The following is a 6376-nucleotide window of genomic DNA, read 5'->3' on the forward strand; positions in this document are numbered from 1 at the left end:
ATCTATCTATCTATCTATCTATCTATCTATCTATCTATCTATCTATCTATTAGGGGTGTAACGATACACTAATCTCACGATACGATACACGATATTGGGTTGACGATAACAATACGATACGATACACTAAGGGCAGGTGTGAAGCGTTGCAGTAGTGCTGCTGTTCACACCAATAGTGCATTTCTCCACATTTCTACTCCACTACACTTTGTGAATTTAGAGCTTAACTGTTGTAATATAATGGATAGGCCTAGAGACAAAAGACGTGTTTGTTACCAACGTTGTGTAGCCAGCGTTCACTGATATACAATAAACATATCATTATATTGTTTTCACCTTGACGATATGTATTGTGACGTTTCTGTATCGCGATATATTGTGGCAACATGACAACAAACCCATACTGTCTTTCTCTTTTAGTTATTTTTAATGTCACCATGGCTGAGTACAAACTGGAAGTGGCCACAGGTGACAGGCTGCTCGCCGGCACCTATGACATAGTTACATCACCCTCATAGGAACAGGAGGGGAGAGTGAGAGGATCGACTGTGGCCAGGACTTGATGTGTAAGAAGGTGAGGGAACTGAGGCATACGTAGTTAAAGCTGTAAAAGTAAGGTGTTTAAGTCATGAGCCATTTGACTCACCTAACCCTTTAGGTGGCCTTGGAGGCACTTTGAGCAGCTACATTTGACTATCTTAGAAATGACAAGATTTCTTGTTCAGCTGACTGGATATAGAGTTGGCGATATACAGTAACTGAATTGGAACGGTTTTGAATTTCAAGATTTGCAGATTTGGCCAGTAACCCTTCAGCCAGTCAATGTCTGTCTTAGGATGGTGACCGGCAAACAACAAGTGACTCTTTCCAGCTCTCTTGCATAGAGACAATGTTTTATTCACATTGATGTTTTGTATACTGATGTTCACTGGCATTGCTGCAGGAAAAACAGTTTTCTGTTTAAACAAATCTGAAAACCCCCACATCTTTAACTCCACAGATAGGGACCTACACTGTGACCGCCGCTTCCTCCCTGGGACGCCTCCTCCTGCTCAGGCTGGAGAAAGAACAGTTCCTATTCCTGCCTGAAAACCAGTGGTTCTGCTCCAAGATCGTTGTGACGACGCCTGAGAGTGATGTCATCCTGTTCCCCTGTTACAGATGGGTGTCCAGGGGGGAGGTCCTAGAGCTGAGAGGGGGCAAAGGTGAGTCTTCCATCAGCATTTGTAAACAGTTAACTAGTACATTGGAGCAGTTGGCTAATAAACTTTGTGATGAATGAATGATCTATGTTCATAATAATTCATAACTCATATACTCATACTGTATATACCCATACTCATAATGTAATTTGACAGTTCATATTCTATCTGTCATTACATATGTCCCTCTTCACCACACAGCCTCCAAGGTCTTTGAGGATGAGCTCCCCCTACTGGTTGAACAAAGGAAAAAGGAGCTGGAGCATCAGAGGAAATTGTACCAGTGAGTGTGTCCCAGTAATTTGACCAGGCATCACTACAGTGTGCACATCAATTCTATAACAATATGCATTCTTGAAATACTGACTGTGTGTGCGTGCGTGTGTGTGTGTGTGTGTGTGTGTGTGTGTGTGTGTGTGTGTGTGATGTCATTAGGTGGATTGTGTATGCTGAAGGACTCCTCCAGATGAACAGTGCCAGTGATATCTCAGCTCTCCCAGCAGGAGTTCTCTTTTCCATCTCTAAAATGGCAGAGATAGAATTCACAAAAACCATGTGAGTTCAAAAGCAGCAGATATATACATGGATAGATGGGTAGACAGAAAGACAGAAAGACAGACAGACAGACGGATAGACAGACGGATAGACAGACGGATAGACAGACGGATAGACAGACAGACAGACAGACAGACAGACAGACAGACAGACAGACAGACAGACAGACAGACAGACAGACAGACAGACACAAACACACATGAATGAGCGGGGACACAGCACACACAACACACACTCACACCCACATACATCTTCAGTGGTTGCCTGTGGAATTCGTCCTCTGCATTTCTCCCATCCAAGCTGTCCTCGTCAAGGGGCAGCCAGGAGCAGGGGGCAGCTTCATTAACGCCGCCCGGGGACCAAGTCCAAGCGCTCAGGAGATATCCCATGTGGAAATTGAACTCAGGACCTTCTTGCTGCGAGTCAACGGTGTAACACACAGAGCCACCATATCATCCATAGATTAGATTAGAATAGATAGATAGATGGATAGATGGATAGATGAATAGATAGATTGATTGATTGATTGATTGATTCTTTATTAATCCTCTATATACAGATGTATAATGTACATGTCATGTACATGTCAATGTACACACATTGAGGAACCCACCAGTGTCAATGTGATATTAAAGGTATAATATGTTATATGTGGATTCAAATAAACATTTCTTCAAAAATAATACATCCATAGGGCTTTGCGAAGGCTGCAGAGTAAAAGTATTGCTTTTCCATAAAAAATGATATTTTGTCTGAAATTATTACATTATGAAATTTTGACGGCCCGAACAATGGCACTCTGTTGATATCATACCAGCCAATAGTATTACAGCGTTGGTACTGCGCACTGGGTTGCCGGGTACTATTCTAGCTTTACAGCAGTAGCCAGCTGACGTTATACTTCCATGAATTAGCAGCATTACAGATGTTGGTTAGCATCAAGTGTGTGTGCGACGAAGAGCATTTTGGCAACCAATACGTTGTGTTGTTGCAGTTCTTATCTTTAGACACTAGATGGGATGGAATAATCCACATACAACATATTATACCTTTAACGTTAGTCCATCCACATATACTGTAGAGACCCATCTGCATGACTTTGGTAAATATGTACATAGATACAGTAGAGTATGCAGCTATATTTTACATATATCTTGTATTGACTTCTGTTTTACAACCCTCTGTCTCCAACAGTTTGATTGAATTCCAAATGAAGGGTCTTGCAGAATCCACTGAGCAGTGGAAAGACTTGGAGGACATGAAGAAGGTCTTCTTTATAAAGAAACCACCCATCTCAGTTAGATTAACTAACCTATCAAATATGTTACTACTCCCGTTTCAGCTAGAGAACACCATGCTGTTGCTGCAGGGCCTCAGGTGTCTGTATTCAGCTATTAGCCTAGTCATTGACAAGAAATTTGAGAAGGAGGCACGTCCAGGTGGAAACTTTCACGGGCCTGTAGGAGTCAGACGATGAAGGATGTTTTTTTCCAATGCTTGCTGCCCTCTAGAGTACGTCTCCAAGCACTGGAAGGAGGACGACTTCTTCGGGTCCTAGTTCCTGAACGGAACCAACCCCCATGTGATGCGGGTCTGCAGACAGCTTCCTCCAAACTTCCCCATCACGGACGAGATGGCAAAGCCCTTCATGGAAGATGGAAGCTCTCTAAATACAGAGATGAAGGTTTGCAAAGACTTCCTGTATTACCCCCCACCCCATCTAAGTGGAGCCTATGTATAAGGAGTGTTCAAGTAAAACTTCTAGGTAGGCCTACTTGAAAAAATGAAGCTCACAGATTTTTCTACTGTCTGTGCAGAAAGGGAACATATTTGTGTGTAACTATAAGAGACTTGAAGATTTGCCTACGAGGATAATCAACGGTGAACCTCTGCCTCTCACGCCAGCCCTCTGTCTGTTCTACAATAACCCAGAAAACAAACTGCTGCCCATAGCCATCCAGGTACTGTAGTCGGCATAACCTACCAAAGAACCTAATGTCTCTCTATGCTCACCTAGAGTGTTTAAAACACCAGTGCCACCAAATATTAATTTGACACCCAGTCATCATTGATGATCTCACTCTGTGAGACATATCATGTTATTTTCCTCCGCTCTCTTGGTCTCTTTCTGACCTCACAGCTGAGTCAGGAGCCCTCAGAGCAGAGCCCCGTCTTTCTGCCCAGTGACTCAGAGCATGACTGGCTGCTGGCCAAGATGTATGTGAGGAACGCAGATTTCATTGAGCATCAGTTTAGCTACTACCAACTGCGCACTCATTTTCTGGCAGAGGCTTTCGCTATGGCAACATTCCGGAACCTTCCCATGATGCATCCCATCTACAAGGTTGCATAATTGAATGGGATGTCAAGTCAAACATGCATATAATTATTGCCCTGTCCTGTCCTCCTCGTTTTTTGGTCCCCTGGTTCCAGCTGCTGATTCCACACTTCCGTCACACGCTGCACGTCAACGTCCTCAGCCGGGAGAGAGTGTTTGGGCCAAACGGAGCTCTAACAAATGTAAGGACCTACACAGTCAGGCTGCAGTAAAAGCCTGGACAACTGAGGAGTTGTAACAAACCAAATAGAATGATGATGATGATGATGACGACGACGACGACGATGATGATAAGGATGATAATGACGATGATGATGGTGATAATGATGTAAACAATGATGATAATGATGACGATGATGATGTGTAGGAGGAGGATGGTGGTACATACAGTCCTGTAGCAAAACTAGCTAAAAAATGACAATGATACAAAGTAGAACCAGCATACAAGTCTTCTCTGTTTAGGAGACCTCTCTGGGAGTGGAAGGGATGATTGAACTCATGAGGAGGTCCCACAAAGAAATAAGCAGCTGCCTATTTTTTTCCGGAGGACATCGCTGCACGAGGACTGGAGTCCATCCCCAACTACTACTACAGGGACGATGGCCTGAGGCTGTGGAACATCATCAACAGGTGGGGACATGCTCTTCCTTAAACCTCACGTTACCCTCTTCATTGGTGAAAATACCTCTAGGATCTATGCTGTTACCTCTGAAGATGCATCTAATAAATATATATACTTTTGAATGTGCTGTGGTATGGTGTGCAGCTTTGTCAAGGGGATGGTGGAGTTCTACTACCCCACAGACAGTGAGGTGTCCAGGGACTCCGAGCTCCAGGAGTAGAGTAAGGAGATCTTCACCTACGGGTTCCTCAGCGACAGCACCTCAGGTGGGCCCAACAACCCCCTTCTCCCCGATGTACGAGTGATTTAAGCCACGAGAGCAACAGTTGTTAAAATGTGCATCTTCGTGATACAGAGAACGACTAGTGGTTGCTATGGTAACAGCTTATAGGGATCCTTATGAATAAATAAAAAGTGGTATCGCTTGAACTACTGTTGTTCAGTTGAGATAAATATTTAGTCAACGTAACAATTGACTACTGTTTAAAACGTTGGCTTTCAGATGGACACAAGCTTCAGAAGGTGGAACAAGTCATTGCGTTCATCACCATGATCATCTTCACAGTGTCTGCTCAACATTCCGCCATCAATATCGGACAGGTAGAATGAATGAGTGAACAGATTAAGACGATTCATTTATGTTGCATTTTGACATAAAGTTACTTTGTCTCCCAGTTTGACTACTGTGGCTGGGCACCAAACAGCCCCTCACTGCTGCGCAAGGCTCCTCCGACCACTGAGGGGAGCTCTAGCAAGGTCACCATCTTGGAGACACTGCCAGATGTTGGCACCACTGTCCGCAATATGGCGTCCCTATGGCTGGTCAGCAAGAGATACTCTGACTTTGTGAGTCCTATTCATTTTTATAACCCTCTTGATTGACCTTGTATGTTACTTTAAAATACCTGTGGTATTTTTAACCTGTGACACAGTGGGTCATATCACAGTGGGATCATATCAGGGAGACTGTTCCAGAAATTGAACTACTGTATACAAATAAACTTGCCTTGCCTTACTGTAGGTAGCTGATATTCAACCCCTGCAAAATATATGCACTCAATCTTGCATAATACTGGCAACATTTCTCGATCTCCACATGTATTTCTAATAATCAGAAGGATATAGATAGTTTCTGGAGAAGAGCAACTGTTCCTCCACCTCATACAACCCACATTATGGTGAATGCTTGTTCTGTCTTTGTCAGGTTCCTCTCGGGTTCTACCCAGATCTCTTTGAAGAGGCTCCTCCCAACCAGATAATTAAGAAGCTGCAAACAGATCTCACGCTCCTCAACACACTAATCACAGAGAGGAATGTGGGGCTTGCACTGCCCTACAACTACATGAACCCTGGGGAGATGGAGAACAGTGTATCCAAATGAATTGGTACTGTGTGTAATGTTCACAACTTTCTGTTACCAAGATTAGGCACGCCCACAGATCCATACAATATCCTTTCCAAAGACACCTACCTGTCCTAGATCTATCAAAGCTAAGATCAGAGTCGCATGACACCTACGTTTCTGGCCTGGCATTTGGTATTCAGTGTCTGTTTTTAAGTGCACAGATAGTCTCTCTGTCTCTCTCTCTCTCTTCACTGGCTAGTAACCGTGCAGGTCTGTGACAGCAGTAATGGCCACGCAAGTGAAGAACTGACCTT

The 6376-nt window shown here is 43.7% G+C and overlaps 1 pseudogene across 1 annotated transcript; it reads left to right on the plus strand.

The window, feature by feature from the left end:
• Positions 1-437: 437 nt before the first annotated feature.
• LOC311321948 (hydroperoxide isomerase ALOXE3-like) lies at positions 438-6098 on the plus strand (annotated as a pseudogene). Its single transcript has 11 exons — positions 438-574; positions 1001-1205; positions 3269-3441; positions 3575-3718; positions 3898-4101; positions 4191-4277; positions 4643-4725; positions 4862-4933; positions 5073-5094; positions 5393-5563; positions 5922-6098. The product of its transcript is annotated as a hydroperoxide isomerase ALOXE3-like (transcript).
• The last annotated feature ends 278 nt before the right edge of the window (positions 6099-6376 follow it).

The sequence above is a fragment of the Borostomias antarcticus genome (genome assembly GCF_949987555.1).
Source record: "Borostomias antarcticus genome assembly, chromosome: 19".
NCBI lineage: Eukaryota > Metazoa > Chordata > Actinopteri > Stomiiformes > Stomiidae > Borostomias > Borostomias antarcticus.